We start from the raw sequence: 18,906 nt of genomic DNA on the forward strand, positions 1-18,906 counted from the left end.
CTGGTTGATTCTTGTATGTACCCTGACCAGGGATTGAACTTGCAACTTTGGTGTATCTGGATGCTGCCCTAACCAACAGCTGAGCTGCCTGGCCAGGGCCTTTATTGTGTGTTTTAAATACTATTATCATTTTTAAAATTTTATTTAAATTAATTTTAATTTATTTTGTTAACATGGATTCAAGTGTCCACTCAATATACCACTCTCACCTCCCACCCCTGTGTCTCCCATTATACCCCCTTTCTCTCCTCCCCAACTCCATCCCCCTTCCCTCTGAGATTTGCTGTCCTGTTATCTGTATCTATGTGTTATATATATGTAATTTCACTGATCTCTTCACCTCTGATCCTGAACCTTCACCCTCAACCCCCTTCCCTTTAACAGCTGTGTCTCTGGTCCCTGTGAACCTGCCTCTCTCTGCCTCTACTCTGCTCTTCAGTTCACTTTGTTCATTAGATTCTACACATAAGTGAGATTATCTGATATTTTTCTTTCTCTGCCCAGTTTATTTCACTTAGCATAATAATCTCCAGGTCCATCCATGCCATTGCAAAAGGTAAGATATTCTTCTTTTTCACTTCTGTGTAGTATTCCATTGTGTATATGTACTAAAGCTTTTTAATTCACTCGTCCACTGACAGACACTTGGGCTGTTTCCAGATCTTGGCTATTGTAAACAATGCTGCAATAAACATGGGGGTGCATATCTCCTTTTGAATCAGTTATTTGACATTCTTAGTATATATTCCTGAAAATGAGATAGCTGGGCCAAAAGGTAGTTCCATTTTTTATTTTTTTTTATTATGCAAAGAAAACTTTATTCCTAAACATACAATTCTACCATACAGGATTCCATAGTTGAAAGATACATAAGTGTAGGGTTGGGGAGCTTGTGAGGATGGTCAGTAATTGTAAGGCACATCTGTAATTTTATATTGCCACTTCCTCCACAACCCCACTTAATAACCATCATTTTTAATTTTTTGAGGAAGCTCCATACTGTCTTCCACAGTGGCTGCAAAAGTCTGCATTCCCACCAGCAGTGCATGAGGGTTCCCCTTTCTCCACACCCATGCCAGCACTTATTGTGTGTTTATTTGTTAATGAGCACCATTCTGACAGGTGTGAGATGGTATCTCATTGTGGTTTTAATTTGCATTTCTCTGATGATTAGTGACATTGAACATTTTTTTTATATGCCTATTGGCTATCTGTATGTCCTCTTTGGGGAAGTGTCTGTTCAGGTCTTTTGCCCATTTTTAAATTGGATTGTTTACCTTCCTGGTGTAGAGTTTTAGAAGTTTTTTATAAATTTTGATTATTAACTCCTTATCAGTCATATTGGAAAATATGTTCTCCCATTGTGTGGGTTGTCTTTTTATTTTGTTCTTGGTGTCCTTTACTGTGAAAAACTTTTTAGTTTGATATAGTCCCATTTGTTTATTTTGTCTTTTATTTTACTTCCCTGTGAAGATAAATCAGCAAAAATATTGCTACAAGAGATGTCAGAGAGTTTCCTGCCTATGTTTTCTTCCAAGAGGTTTATGGTTTCTTGACTTATATTTAAGTCTTTTATCTATTTTGAGTTTATTTTTGTGAATGTCTTAAGTTGATGGTCTAGTTTTATTTTTTTGCATGTACCTGTGCAATTTTCACACCATTTATTAAAAAGACTGTCTTTACTCGATTGTATGCTCTTACCTCCTTTGTCAAATATTAATTGATCAGAAAGGCATGGGTTTATTTCTGGGTTCTCTGTTCTGTTCCATTGACCTATATGCCTGTTTTTATGCCAGTACCAAGCAGTTTTGATAGCAATGGCCTTGTAGTATAACTTGATATCAGGAAGTGTGATACCTCCCACTTCATTCTTCATTTCCAAGATTGCTGAGGCTATTTGTGTTCTTTTTTGGTTCCATATAAATTTTTGGAATATTTCTTCTATATCTTTGAAATATATCATTAATATTTTAATAGGAATTGAATTGAATTTATAGATTGTTTTGGCTAATATAGACATTTTAATGATGTTTATTCTTCCTATCCATGAACACGGTATATGCTTCTACTTGTTTGTATCTTCCTTGATTTCTTTTTTTGATGTCTTATAATTTTTCAAGTACAAGTCTTTTACTTCCTTGGTTAAATTTACTCTTAGGTACTTTATTTCTTTTTGTTGCAATAGTAAAGGGGATTGTTTCCTTAAAATCTCTTTCAGTTTATTGTTGGTGTATAAAAATGCCTCTGATTTCTGAGTATTAATTTTATATCCTGCCACCTTGCTGAATTCATTTATCAGGTCTAGTAGTTTTTTGACTGAGACTTTACGGTTCTCTATGTACAGTATCATGTCATCAGCAAATAATGATAGTTTTACTTCTTCTTTTCCAATTTGGATGCCTTTTATTTTTTCTTCTTGTCTGATTGCTGTGGCTAGGACTTCCAGAACTATGTTAAGTAAGAGTGGTGAAAGGAGGCACCCCTGCCTTATTACTGATCTTAAGGAGATTGATTTTAATTTTTCCCATTGAGTATGATGTTGTTGGCTGTGGGTTTGTCATAGATGACCTTTCTCATGATGACGTATGTTCCCTGTATTCCCACTTCACTTAGAGTTTTGATCATAAATGGGTGCTGGATTTTATCAAATGCTTTTTCTGCATCTGTTGATATTATCATGTGATTTTTATCCTTTCTTCTGTTTAGGTGTTGAATCACATTGATTGATTTGCTAATATTGTATCAACCTTGCCACCCCAGAATAAATCCCACTTGATCATGGTATATGATTTTTTTGATGTATTGCTGGATCTGGTTTGCTAATATTTTGTTGAGAATTACTATTGTCATTTGACAATGGATTAAATTATCTCCCTGTTTTTGGTTATAATGGGCTGAAAGTGTTGTTCATCTTTGGTTTTTAATATTATTATCAAAATGTATTACTCCGTTTTTCTCTTTCTCTTCCAGCCCCAGGCACTTTGGGATCATGGGCTTCAGTCAGGGCAGCAGAGCGAGACCCTGTCTGGCCAGCCCTCAGCACTGATCTCCACTGTCATCCTCCATGTGCAGATGTGGTCAAGTCCAGGAACCACACCACAAACAACCAGTTCCTAAAATGGCACAGAAACAGCATCAAGAAACCCCAACTACAAAGATATGAATCTCTTAAAGGGATAGACCTCAAGTTGCTGAGGAACATGCACTTTGCCAAAAAGCACAAGAAGAAGAACCCTAAGAAGATGCAGGCCAAAAATGCTGAGGTCATGAGTGCATGTGCTGAGGCTATCAAGGCTCTTGTAGAGCCTGATGAGATCAAACCCAAGATCCCAAAGGGTGGCAGCCACTAGCTCAGTTTACTAGTCTGTCTGCATTACTCACTCCAAGCTTGATGTGGTGGCTGCATTGCCAAGGGTCTCAGTCTCTGTTGGCTAAAGTCCAAGGCCAAGGTTCAAACCAAGGCTTGTGCTGCCACTGTGGCTACTACCACTTTGGTTCAGGTTCCCAAAGGTGCCCTGACCCCCACAAAGGCTCCAGAGTAGAGGTCCCTCTCCACCGATGTGAAGACGGAAAGACTGATATGATCCCTGGACTGCTGTCTGCATGGGGCTGGTGTCCTCCTATGCTATTTGTACAAATAAACCTGAGGCAGGAGGGAAAAAATAATATTATTCCTTTTTTTTTACTATTGTCAATAAATATGTATTATTCCTTCTTATACTTAGGTCAACAAATACGTGCATTACTACATTAGCAAATTGCTAAAGTTATCAATTTCTAGAAATGTAAATGTCACTCAGAGATCATTCCAAAAATTTATTAGGGGAGATGAAGCTGGAAACTTGGGTGCAAAGAACAACAGATTCTATTTTCTTGGTTTGGTTTGAAAGTTTTTCCAGCCAACAGATCACTAAGTTGAGGAAAAGAACAGAAAGGAAAGAAAGAGAATAAGAAAACCTGTATACCCTAGAATGAGCCAGGCACTCTGCCCAACTTTTTTGCATGTTCTCATTTAGCCTCCACTAAGGAGGGAGGTACTATTCTCTCTTAACTGCAGATAAGGAAATTGAGGCATTCGTAGCTTTAGCTACGACTTGTTCAAATTTCTAAGTGATTGAAGCAGGATTTGAATCTGGGTCTACCTTATTCCTAACCACTATGTTAAAACATATAGACAACACTTCTCTTCATATCCATTAGAGTTCTTAACTGCAGACAACGTAAAACAACTCTGAAATAGACGAGACGAGTATAACAAGGATGTGGAGAAAAGGAAACACTTGTACACTCTTGGTGGGAATGTAAATTGGTGCAGCTACTCTGGGAAACAGTCTTGAGGTTCTTACAAAAAATTAAAAATAGAACTACCATATGATCCAGCAATTTCACTTCTGAGTATTTAATCTAAAGAAAATGAAAACACTAACTTTAAAAGATATAATATATGCACACACATATTCATTGCAGCATTATTTACAATAGCCAAGACATGGAAGCAACCTAAGTGTCTACCAATGAATGAATAAAGAAAATGCAATAAATATACATGGCAGAATAGCATTCAGCCATGAAAAAGAAGGAAATCTTGCCATTTTTGACAACATGAGTGGGTACTATGCTAAGTGGAATGAGTCACACAGAGAAAAATACTGTACTGTAATGTTTCACTTATATGTGGATTCTTAAAAAAAAAAACATTCAAATTCATAGATAAAGAGAAGAGGTAAGTGGTTGCCAGATGCAGTGAGTGGGAGCTGTATGTGAATGGAATAGTTGGAGATGGCTAAAATGTACAAACTTCCAGTTATAAAATAAATAACTCATGGGGATATAATATACAACATGTTGACTATAGTTAATACTGGGTTGCATACTTGAAAGTTGCTAAAAGAATAAATCTTAACCTTTCTCATCATAGAAAAAAATTGTGACTGGTGATGGATGCTGATTGGACTTATTGTGGTAATCATTTCTCAATATAAACAGATATCAAATCATTATGTTGTATATCTGAAACAAATATGTTATATATTGATTATAACTCAATATGAATACACATATTAGAGAAAAAGGAGTAAAAGAAAACAACTCTGGAAAAGATAAAGCAAAGAGGACTCTATTGGATAAAAAAGAGGGTTGAGGGTATGTGGGAGGCTGTGAGTGTGGCTCATAGGACAAGTAGAAGAAATTTGGAAGCCAACAGAAACAAGCGATCTCTGAAATCCTAAGATGTAGCAACAGTCTCTCTACAAAGATAGGTAGCCAGGCCTGCTGTCTCTGTTCCTGAGAACAACCCAGCCCTCTCTCCAAGTCTTCACTCAAGGGTCAGAGTCTCAGATGGCATGTGTGATTGGCCAACCATAGGGCTCATGCTCGCCTCTGCAGATAGCTCGCAAAAGGAAGGAGGATGATCCAACTTCTTCAGCTTCCACACTGGAAGAGAGGCTTCTGAATTTGTCCTCCCACAAATCTTCATATAGTAGGAGACCATCAAAGTCATGGATGCCAGGCAGTTAAGCATGTGAAATGTCCAGCAAATTCTTAAAAACTAAATGTCTTTTCTTGTGAAAACAAAACAAAACAAAACTGTAGACTTACAATGTAATAATGACGAATCTACCTGGGATCAACATGTCTTCCTGGCTAGAACATACACTCTATGAGGGCAGGGACCGTGTCTGTCATGGTATCTCTCTAAGACTGGTACCTGATGAGTGTGTTCATAGATATTTCTTCAATGAATGAGTGAATTTTGCTCACTGTTTCTCCCATTACTTCATTCATGAGCACAAAACTTATAGTATTGGACAAAATTAGATATATTTACTCTCTTTACAGACTTAAAATATTATAACTATAGAGAATGAAAAGTCCCTACTGTTCTCAGGCAGTGTTAAGGCCAAATGCCAATCAGGGCATAAGCAGTAAAGAATCTACCTTATGGGTTACACGTTCTTTCAGAAATTTCACAATTCACATTTCTTAATATTTAGTTAAAGATAATGTATCATCAAGATTAAATAATTTTTAAATTTATTTTAGAGAGGAGGAAGAGAAAGAGAGAGAAAGAGAAGGGAGGGTGGAGTAGAAAGCATCAATTCCCATATGTGTCTTGACCAGGCAAACCCAGGGTTTCAAACCAGCAACCTCAGCATTTTAGGTTGACATTTTATTCACTGTGCCACCACAGGTCAGGTGAAGATTAAATAATTTTTTTTTTTTTTTTGCATTTTTCTGAAGCTGGAAACGGGGAGAGACAGTCAGACAGACTCCCGCATGCGCCCGACCGGGATCCACCCGGCACGCCCACCAGGGGGCGACGCTCATGCCCACCAGGGGGCGATGCTCTGCCCCTCCGGGGCGTTGCTTCATCGTGACCAGAGCCACTCTAGCGCCTGGGGCAGAGGCCAAGGAGCCATCCCCAGCGCCCGGGCCATCCCCGCTCCAATGGAGCCTCGGCTGTGGGAGGAGAAGAGAGAGACAGAGAGGAAGGAGAGGGGGAGGGGTGGAGAAGCAGACGGGCACCTCTCCTGTGTGCCCTGGCTGGGAATCGAACCTGGGACTTCTGCACGCCAGGCCGACGCTCTACCACTGAGCCAACCGGCCAGGGCTAAGATTAAATAATTTTTAAAAACATTAAATGCATATCCTCACCATTTAACCCAACATATCAATATTCAAATAGTTGTAATCAGAATGTATATATCTTTTACCTATAATATTTTACAGAAAATATTACACTGTTCTATATTTTAAAATAGAGAACATAATTATAAATTTAATGGAAGCATATATTCCATGTTCTTGATGTAACATAATTTCTTAAGTCATTTTTATTGTTGGACATCTTGTTTGTATAAATTAGATTTTTAACAAGATATGACTTCCAAGAAGATCTAGAATATTGTCTACAAGTGACTTATAAAAGTGATTTCGATATTGCAGTACATCTATTGATGATTCTGCAATAAATAAAATGTAACTAGGATTGCTCACAAACTGACTGGTGATGTATTACATTATGTAAATAGAATTTAAGGTGAACTAGAGGCATATATGAAATTTAGCAAGATGACATAGATTAGATGCGGGTGAGAGAGAAAAAGCCAGATAAGCATAGATATATAAAATGGAGCCAGATATATAAAGATTTGAGTCTTGTTAATGACATGTTAGAGTTTTTATGCTCCAGAAGTTTCTTGAATCCATGATTCTATTTAATCTTGAAATAGTGGTGTTTGAGCATGTTTGAGATTTTATGCCCCTGTACTGCTAAATTCTTTCTTAGTTTTCCCCTAAGATTACTTTAAATTCATATGCCAAGATTAAAACAACAATTTTTGGACTGAAAGACAGGAATTGAAAGTGGTGAATTAAGACATTTTCCTCAGTTAAAGAAAAAAAATAGAGGAATCCCAGGGGTGGATTTTGACTCATGAGATAGTGGAAATTTATGAAGTTACCTTGAAGAGAAATAGAAAAAAAAAAGGAAAGAACTAGTTCTGTAGGGTGTATTTTTATTAAAAGAGAATAAAAGAGATATCTAATGCTATTTATGACTGTATCAGACACACTCTTAAATGTTCCAACTATGTCTTAGGTCTTAAGGACCTGAAGTTGTCTCTTTATAAAAAACATTCTCATCCGGCCCACACTATTTCCAGTTAAGTCATGGGGCCAATTCCATCTCCCTGGAATGTTTTGTTGTAGCAGTTGGAGTGACAAACTGGAAAATCATTCACATTGTTTTGGCTCTGATATGAACAAATGTTTCCTCATTTTCTTCCCTCCCTTCACTGGCTTTGCTGTGACTTTGCCCCAGACTTAAAAACTCACCCAAACTATGATCCAAAGACAGTATTCTATCTGCTGGTCTGCTGAAAAAGTCTTTACAGACCACTTTTTTACTCTGAGACAGACAGTGGCAGCTCGTGCAACAATACAAAACCCAAGACTCAGTTCTGAGCAGAGTAATGCCCTATATTATCCTAGTTTTTTTTTTAATGTCCTTTGGAGTATGTGTCTATAACAGAAAATGCATACTTGTCCCTCGGGTTTTATCTGCTCTGATTAAATAGCAGTTACCTTCAGCTCCCATGTTAAGAGAGAGATCAAACTGTCATGCAGATAAATACTTTTAATTATATATCAATATATACTTTGTTATGTATCAGTAATTATTTGAGTAATATACTGACTATGAGATTATAAATGTTTGTAAGAGAAAACCTTTTTTATTAACACATAGAACATGATGCTATAACGATGAAAATGTAAAATTGACTTAAATTCTGTGATTTGCTTATTTATTCAGTAGACATTTATGATGTTCTAGGCACAGGTGACCCAGCAGAAAGTAAAAGGACCAGGTCCCTACTCTCACAGAGCTTTCATTCTTATTTAGAAAGATGGGTAATAAACAAACAAACAGACATGTTATCAAAACAATTACGTTTTTTTGCATTAAAACATCTTTACAGTATTACCGTTATTTCATCTGGTGCATTCAAAAACCCTGGAAGGTGGATAAAGAAGGGATTACCATATCCACTTTTGAAAGTTTAATTTTGAAGCATTTTTTAATGTATAGGAAGGTAAGATTCCCCAGTTTTTAATACAATGATCAATTATGTAGTTAATGGTAATGACTATTAACTCGTACTGCATTCTTTCGTCCCCTTCTCTCTCATCTCTGATGGATAGATAGATGATAGATGATAGATAGATAGATAGATAGATGATAGATAGATAGATAGATAGATAGATAGATAGATAGATAGATAGATAGATAGATAGATGATAGATAAGTAGATGTGATTCTGACATCATATCCCAGCACCCCTAAGTACTCTATCATGTATCTCATACAAACAGGGACACTCTCCTATATCCCTATGATACAACTTCAAGTCAGGAAATCCACAGTGACACAGCACATCCTTGTTCACATTTCACCAACTATCTCAACTGTGTCTCTTCTTCCTTTCCGACATGAGCTCCTCTGCAGAACCAGTGTTGCACTGAGCTGTCAGTCCCATCGGTCTCCTCCCCTCTGAAACAATTTCTAGTCTTCCCCTGTCTCTAGTGCCCTTGACTGTCTTCAAAGGCACCAGCTTTTCATGGTGTGAGCTGACATTCCACTGATGGGAGTACCACCAGAATGTTGCTGTGATCTTCTTAGCCTGTTAAATCAGAAAGCTCACGATGCCTACCTGTCCCACCTGTGGTGCTATTACCTTGATCACCTAGTCAAGCTGTGTCTGCCACTTTCTCCCTTATATTTGATTAACATTTTGTGGAGAAATAGTCCAGTATTTTGCCAATATTCTGTTCATTAAACCTCCACCCACCAGTGACACATACATGTATCCACTACTGTTATTATCATTGTCCAATAGTAATTGTTTGTTTCCATTATTCCTTCTACATTTATTAGCTGCAGTTCTACTGTAAGGAGGTGCCTTCCTTTCTCTTCATTTACTTATTTATTTACTTAGTTTTATCAGAATGGATTCATGGACTCTTATCTCATACACTGGGTTGTTTTCTACTTATTTATTTTGATACTTAAATTATTCTAAAATCGGCCAGTAAGAGCCCCATTCAAGCTGTTCTTGTGTCTTTTTGAAATGTTTCCATCACTCTTGGGTGCTTCCTTATTTTATGACACAAAACAATGTTCCAAGATTATCACATAATCTTTCCCCCCTACCTCTGGAATCAGCCTTATTTCTCCAACCATGATCTGAGTGCTAGTTGTGCTCATTCCTGCTGCTCATTGCTATGTCATTGCTGCTCAGTCCTTTCAGCTGACAGCGGTTGGTAGTGTGTATGTAATCCTGTCCAATGCACACACATGTACTCACACACATGCACACACACACGAGTTTATACCAATATTTCTAATTTCACCCAACATCTCAAAATTCCCTCTAGTTTTTCTTTTTAATTTGTTGGTAAACCCTCCTCAGCTACACGTGATGAAGAATCTTGGGGAAGTGTGGTGACTACTTTTGATTGTTTGGTCAGGGAAGGCCTCTCTGAGGAGGTGAACCTGAATGACAAGAAATGAGAAAAGGGGATCCCAGGCAGAGGGGTAGCGAGGACAATGTTTCAGGAATGGGCAGGCTCAGTCTGATCAGGAACCAATGAGAAGAGGCTGATTTGGTTGCTGCCACAAACCAGGTAAGAAGTTTGTGGGTTGTGTTAGGTGAGAAGGAAAGATACTGAAGACTTGCAAGTGTGTGTGTGTGTGGGGGGGGCAGCAAGATGGCAATGTTCCAACTCCCACCTCCTAAAACCAAAGTGGATTACAACTTAATTTTAAGAACAGTCATCTTTAAAAAACAATTTTGGACTAAACCAAGAGAATTCTATGACAAAGGAGCACTGAAGAAACCACACTGAAACTGGTAGGAAAGGCGGAGATGAAGAAAGGGCTGCCCCACTCCCAGGAGTGAGCATCGGCCAAGACGGACTCTTGCAGCAGGGTGGGTTGCCCAGAGAGTTGTGGATCCTCAGCCCCAGGACTGGAGCCCCAGCCTAGAGCCCCAGAGCCTAGAAGAGACATATGGACAGTATTTACCTGAGAAAAGAGCCGGGATACTGTTTGCGAGAAAGAGACAAAACTCTCAGACCCAGGCTTCATATTAAAGAGACCACATAGAAAACCTCATTCACAGCCACTTACCTGGGGCTCCAGGAGCAAGGAGCGTTGAAAGGACTGGAGTTTCCAGAAGAGAATGTAACCTCTGAGGCATGGGAGAGACATTTTGAGGCACAGCCACTCTAACCCCTGGGCTGAGTCATTCCCCAAATCTAAAGTGACCATTTTTCCTGGGAGCAGCAACATGGGCAAAGGGAAGAAATTACCTCACCCACCGGAGGCTCTCCTGCTCCAGTCAGAGCAAAAAGGTGCTTAGAAGCAAGGAGCACATCAGGCACACAGGTAGTGAGTGCTGAAGTCTGAGCTACACTGACCCCCTACACTGCTGAGTACTCACTGGGGGGCAGGCAGGCTGGCAGCAGCAGGGCATGGTGGCAGGGGCTTGTGTGGCAGGGGCCGGGCAGTTCAAGTGCATGCACGCAAGCCCGCCCATGGCAGCAAAAGCCATGGCAGACATGGTGGCGGGCTGGCACCAGCAGAGCTAGAGCCCAAACACCCAAGGTGACTGGAGCAGTGGCAGAGGGCTGGCAGACAGATCACACAGATAGGGAACACAGAGGCCACACCCACTGAACTCCTGTGGCCACACCCTCTGAGAGCTGAAAAAAAGGAGAAAAAAATTAAATTAAATTAGAAAAAAGAAAGTCTGAATAGAATGACACCTGAGGCTAAGGGGCAAGCCACATTCAGTACCGTACCTAATCTCTGAATTACAGTACTGAGCTTAACAAATAGCCCATAATAAGAGGTGGCTGAAAGCAGATCTCGGGAACTTGAACTTTTAACAAACTTCCCTCAGGCCAAGAGTAGATAAAAGCTAGCCTAGGAGTGCAGCTGATATTTACAATGGCACCTAGGCCCAGCTGAGGCAGCCACAAGATCTGGGTTGCCTGTAGCTCCCAAAAAGGTTGATAAGGGTCAGTCATAGGCAGTGACTCCCACTGATCTGCATGAAGCTCCAACCAGGGAAGTCCATGGCAAGCACATCCAGTTGCCAGATACGGAAAGCATTAGTTCAGGACCTAACAACCCTTGTTAGAGTGGTATCTTAAGGAAGGGCTCCTCACACCAGACCCAGCTAAAACATAGAAAACACCAACACTAATAGCAAAAAGAACAGTGACAGCAGACAAGTAGCCCACTGCAGATTGCAAACAACAACTGATGCCAACCCAAGAAGATCTAGAAACATTACAGCCGGAAAATGGAGGCAGACAACACCAACCCTAGACTCAGCTATCTTTGCAAACAACACACCCAAAGGAGAAGTCTATACACAGACAAAATGGGAAGACAGAGAAATGCAATCCAAATGAATCAACAAGAGGAATCCCCAGTAAAATAACAATGAGATGAAAATAACCAAATTACCAGACACAGAGTTTAAAATAATGATTGTTAGGATGCTCAAAGATCTTAGAGCAACAATGGATGGACATAATGAGCACCTAAATAAAGAGTTAGCAAGCATCAAGAAGAACATTGAAATCATAAAAAAGAACCAGTCAGAAATAATAAATACAATATCAGAAATGAAGACCACACTAGAAGGAATTGAAAGTACGTGGAATGAAGCAGAAGATCAAATCAACAATTTAGAGGACAAGATAAAAAAAAAAACACAAAAGCAGAGCAACAAAGAGAAAAAATGCTCAAAAACTCTGAGGAAACTCTCAGAGAGCTCTGTGACAACATGAAGAGAAACAATATCCACATAATAGGGGTTCCTGAAGGAGCAGAGAACAAACAAGGGATAGAGAACCTGTTTGAAGAAATCATAGCTGAAAACTCCTAAATTGATGAAGGGAAAAGTCACACACGTTTAAGAAGCACAGAGAGTTCCATTAAAGAGGAACCCAAGGAGGCCTATACCAAGACACATCATAATTAAAGTGCCAAAGTTAAGAGACAAAGAAAAAATACTAAAAGCAGCAAGAGAAAAGCAGTTAATTACCTACAGAGGAGCTCCCATAAGGATGACATTCGACTTCTCAACAGAAACACTTGAGGCCAGAAGAGAATGGCAAGAAATATTCAAAGTAATGTAAAACAAGAGCCTACCACCAAGACTTTTTTATCCAGCAAGGCTATCATTTAAAATTTAAGAAGAAATAAAATGTTTCCCAGACAAAAAAAACTCAAGAAATTTATTACAACTAAACCAATACTGCAAGAAATGTTAAGAGGCCTGTTGTAAACAGAACAAAGGGGGAAAAAATCTAGAAAAAAAGAACGTATATTTAAAGAATAAAATGGCAATAAACAATTACATATCAATAATAACCTTAAATGTAAATGGATTAAATGCTCCAATCAAAAGACATAGGGTAGCTGCATGGATAAGAAAATAGGACTCATATGTATGCTGTCTACAAGAGACAGACCTCAAAACAAAAAAGACAGACAGGGTAAAAGTGAAGAAATGGCAAAAAATATTTCACACAAATGGAAATGAAAAAAAAAGCTGGTGTAGCAATACTTATATTAAAACAAAGGCTATAGTAAGGCATAAAGAAGGTCACTACATAATGATAAAGGGAGCAATCCAACAGGAAGATACAACCATAATAAATATCTATGCACCTAATATAGGAGCACCTAAATATTTAAATCAGATTTTGATGGACATAAAGGGTGAGATCAACAACAATACTATAATAGTAGAGGATTTTGTTACTACACTAACATCAATGGATAGATCCTCAAGAAAGAAAATTAACAAAAAAAAAGCAGCCTTAAAGGACATACTAGATCAACTGGATTTAATAGATATCTTCAGAACCTTTCACCCTAAAGCAGCAGAATATACATTCCTTTCAAGTGCTCATGGTACATTCTCTAGGATAGACCACATGCTAGGACACAAAATGAGTCTCAACAATTTTAAGATTGAAATAATATCAAGCATCTTCTCCGATCACAACGTCATGAAACTAGAAAATCAACTACAACAGAAAAATTGAAAAACATTCAAACACTTAAACTAAATAGCATGTTATTAAATAACAAATGGGTTAACAATGTGATCAAGGAAGAAATAAAATTTTCCTTGAAACAAATGAAAATGAACATAACATACAACAACTCAAAATTTATCGGACATAGCAAAAGCAGTCCTGAGAGCATAGTTCATGGCATTACAGGCATACTTTAAGAAGCAAGAAAAAGCCCAAATAAACAACTAACTCTACATCTAAGAGAACTAGAAAAAGAACAGCAAGTAAAGCCCAGAGGAAGTGGAAGAAAGGAAATACTAAAAAAGATCAGAGTAGAAATAAATGACATAGAAGTTAAAAAATAATACAGAAGATCAATGAAACCAAAAGCTGGTTCTTTGAAAAGGTAAACAAGATTGATGAACCTTTAACCAGACTCACCAAGAAAAAAAGAGGATGCAAATAAATAAAATTAGAAATGAGAGTGGAGAAGTAACAACAGACACAGCAGAAATACAAAGGATTGTAAGAAAATACTATGAAGATCTATATGCCAAAAAATTAGACCACCTAGGTGAAATGGACAAATTTCTCAAAATATATAATCTTTCAAAAATCAATCTGGAAGAATCAGAAAACTTAAATAGACCAATTACATCAAATGAGATTGAAACAGTTATCAAAAAACTCCCAACAAAGAAAGGTCCTGAGACAGATGGCTTCACAGGCGAATTTTACCAAATATTCAAAGAACTAACTCCTATCCTTCTCAAGCTATTTCAAAAAATTCAAGAGGAGGATGACTTCCAAGCTCCTTTTATGAGGCAAGCATAATTCTCATTCTAAAACCAGGCAAAGACACTACAACGAGAGAAAACTATAGGCCAATATCCCTGATGAACTTAGATGCTAAAATTCTCAACAAAATTATTAGCGAACCGGATCCAGTAATATATGAAAGAAATCATACATCATGATCAAGTGGGATTTATTCTGGGGAGGCAAAGCTGGTCCAATACTCACAAATCAATCAATGTGATTCATCACATAAACAAAAGGAAGGACAAAAACCACATGATAATTTCAATAAATGCAGAAAAAGCATTTGACAAAATTCAGCACCCATTCATGATCAAAACTCACAGCAAAGTGGGAATACAAGGAACATACCTCAACATGATAAAGGCCATCTATGACAAACCCACAGCGAACATCATACTCAATGGGAAAAAATTAAAAGCAATCCCCTTAAGATCAGGAACAAGGCAGGGGTGCCCCCTTTCACCACTCTTATTCAACATAGTTCTGGAAGTCCTAGCCACAGCAATCACACAAGAAGAAGAAATAAAAGGCATCCAAATTGGAAAAGAAGAAGTAAAACTATCATTATTTGTTGATGACATGATACTGTACATAGAAAACCCTAAAGTCCCAGTTAAAAAAATGCTGGACCTGATAAATGAATTCAGCAAGGTGGCAGGATATAAAATTAATATTCAAAAATCATACACTAACAATGAACTGACTGAAAGGGAAATTAAGAAAGCAATCCCCTTCACTAACGCAACAAAAAAATTAAAGTACCTAGGAGTAAATTTAACCAAGGAGGTTAAGAACTTGTACTTGGAAAATTATAAAACATTGAAAAAAGAAATCAAGGAAGATACAAACAAGTGGAAGCATATACCATGTTCATGGATAGAAATAATAAACATTAAAATGTCTATACTTCCCAAAGCAATCTATAAATTCAATGCAATTCCTATTAAAATACCATTGGCATACTTCAAAGATATAGAAAATATATTCCAAAAATTTATATGGAACCAAAAAAGAACATGAATAGCCTCAGCAATCTTAAAAAAGAAGAATAAAGTGGGTAGTGGGTAGTATCACACTTCTTGATATCAAGTTATAATACAAGGCCATTGTACTCAAAACAGCTTAGTGCTGGCATAAGAATAGGCATACAGATCAATGGAACAGAACAGAGAACCCAGAAATTAACCCACACCTATATGGACAATTAATATTTGACAAAGGAGTAAAAGCATACAATGGAATAAAGACAGTCTCTTTAACAAATGGTGTTGGAAAAATTAAACAAGTACTTGCAAGAAAATAAAACTAGACCAACAACTTACACCATTCACAAAAATAAACTCAAAATGGATAAAAGATTTAAATGTAAGGCATGAAACCATAATCATCTTGGAAGAAAACATAGGCAGTAAGTTACGTAACATCTCTCTCAGCAATATATTTGCTGATTTATCTCCACGGGCAGGTGAAATGAAGGATACGATGAACAAATGGGACTATATCAAGCTAAAAAGCTTTTGCACAGCTAAAGACAATATGAAGAAAATAAAAAGACAAACCATACAATGGGAGAACATATTCGACAATAAGTCTGATAAAGGGTTAATAACCAAAATTTATTAAGAATTTGTAAAACTCAACACCAGAGAAGTAAACAACTCAATCAAAAATGAGCAAAAGAACTGAATAGACACTTCTCCAAAGAGGACATACAGATAGCTAATAGGCATATGAAAAAATGTTCAACATCACTAATCATTAGAGAAATGCAAATTAAAACCACAATGAGATACCATCTCACACCTGTCATAATGGCGCTCATTAATAAAACAACACATAGTAAGTGCTGGTGAGGATGTGGAGAAAGGGGAACCCTCCTACACTGCTGGTGGGAATGCAGACTGGTGAGCCACTGTGGCAAACAATATGGAGATTCCTCAAAAAATTAAAAATGGATATGCCAGCCCTGGCCGGTTGGCTCAGTGGTAGAGCATCGGCCTGGCGTGCAGAAGTCCCGGGTTCGATTCCCAGCCAGGGCACACAGGAGAAGCACCCATCTGCTTCTCCACCCCTCCTCCTCTCCTTCCTCTCTGTCTCTCTCTTCCCCTCTCGCAGCGAGGCTCCATTGGAGCAAAGATGGCCCGGGCACTGGGGATGGCACCTTGGCCTCTGCCCCAGGCGCTAGTGTGACTCTGGTCACAGCAGAGCGTCGCCCCCTGGTTGGCGTGCCAGGTGGATCCTGGTCGGGTGCATGCGGGAGTCTGTCTGACTGTCTCTCCCCGTTTCTAGCTTCAGAAAAATACAAAAAAAAAAAAAAAATGGATATGCCTTTTGACCCAGCTATCCCACTTTTAGGAATATATCCTCAGAATACTAAATCACTGATTCAAAAGAAGAAATGCACCCCCACGTTTATTGCAGCATTGCTTACAATAGCCAACATCTGGAAACAGCCCAAGTGGATGAGTGGATTAAAAAGCAGTAGTACATATATACAATTGAATACTATGGGGCATTGAAAAAGAAGGGAATCTTACCTTTTGGAACTGCATGGATGGACCTGGAGAATATTATGCTAAGTGAAATAAGCCAGGCAGAGAAAGAAAAATATCATATGACCTCACTCATATGAGGAATTTAATGAACAATGTGAACTGAGGAGCAAAATAGAGAAAGAAGTGAGATCAAAGGGACCAGAGGGAAAGCGGACAGAAGGAACGGGGATGAGAGCATAGGATCAGAGAAGAGAAAGAGATTGGTGAAATTATGTACACATAACACAGGATTTTAGAGAGCAGAAAAGCAAATCCTGGAGGGAAGGGGAGAGGGCGTTGCAGGGAGGAGTCTAAGAGGGTATCAAGGGGAACACAGGGGTCTGGGGAGGGAGATATGTTTGGTGGGACACTTAAATTTATGTAAGCACAATAAATTAAAATCAATAAATAACTTTAAAAAAGACTTGCAAGTAGGGTGTAACATGACTTGATTGATAGATCTAGAGCATCACTCTGGCTATGGTGCAGAAGGTGGATGGTGATATGACAAGAATGGAAGCAGACAGCAGTCAGGAAGGTAGCATGCCATGCATTCTCCCAGTGAGTCATGGACCAGTTCTCCTCACATCTTTTATTTATTTCAATGTTCACTCCTAGCTACACAGCTGATTAAATTGATAGTGCTCATTTACTCACTTGCTCCTTCATGCAGCTTCTATTCTGTATGAGATACTGTCAGGTGACATTCACAGGGACTCTATGTCCAGCATCCATCTCTTAGCTCCTGGTCCAGTGAATGCTGATCAGTCATAAATGACCGTGGACACCTCAGAGCTGTTTGACCCTTTGCAATTCAGATCTGGGACAAAGTTCTTAGGAGGACAGTGCTGATGCAGCTTCCAGTCTCTGGTAAGAGGACCACAGCTGCCTGGACGTAGCCCTTCCCCAACAGTCTGGACAAAACCTCAACTGATGCTTTGGTGTGATCTTTTTATTTCCTAAGTGCAGAAACAAAGAAGTTGGTGACTTGCCTGTGGTCATAGGCATCTTCCAGAATCTCAGTCTAATGACTGTGTACACCCTTTATTTCAGGGCCCCCCAGCTTCACACCCTTCCAACCCAGCTCTCTTCCGTTCTGGGCACGCATCTTTATGAAAATGTAAAATTAAAGTAACACGCCTGGCCACAGGAGAAGAAGAGATCTACATATAATCCCCAGGATCCACACTTGGAAGAGTTACTGTAACGTATTAGTATATTTATTAAAACCCATGCCTTTGTCTCATTGGAGAGGTTAATGCGTTTTGTAGAACACAAGCTCTGCTTTCCCTATTCCTCTCCATCTGGGTCGCCTCAATTTTAAATTTATTTAATCAAAATAAAAGGTCATTTGCACTTTGTCTCTCCCCTGAGCAGGGAAGCCACCATGGCACGTGGGAGTCAGTGAGAGTCCTGGCATGGAGAGTCCCCTGTGACGGACTCCTGATGTTTCTATCAGGAAAATATCCCAGCCAGGGAGATGGTTGTATTCATCTTCTGCTTCCTACAAACTTAGCTGCTTATAACATCACAAACTTATTAACTACTGCTCCTGCGAGTCAGAAGTCCAACCAGAAGGTAGCAAGGTCCCTAGCAGGGCCTCTCCAGGCTGAAATCCAGACCAGGGGTTATGATAACGCTGAGCCCAGGGTCCCCTTCCAAGCTCAGTCATTGGTAGAATTTAAGTCTTTGTGACGACTGTATAAGTGAAGCCCTAGACCTCCTAGAATCCCGCACCCCACCCCTTCCATGCCACATGGCCCACTCCACTACATGGAGTCCTCTTGGCCAACAAGAGTGCTGCTGCTTCAAATCTCTCTTCTCAGGAAGCCTTTATAAAAAGGCTCACCTGATTAGTTCAGGCCCACTTAGGATGACCTTTGTTTTCATGAACTCAGTGTCAATTGATTAGAGACCTTAATTGCACATATGGATTCCTTTATCTTTA

The sequence above is a fragment of the Saccopteryx leptura genome, chromosome 3 (assembly GCF_036850995.1).
Source record: "Saccopteryx leptura isolate mSacLep1 chromosome 3, mSacLep1_pri_phased_curated, whole genome shotgun sequence".
Classification (NCBI taxonomy): Eukaryota; Metazoa; Chordata; class Mammalia; order Chiroptera; family Emballonuridae; genus Saccopteryx; species Saccopteryx leptura.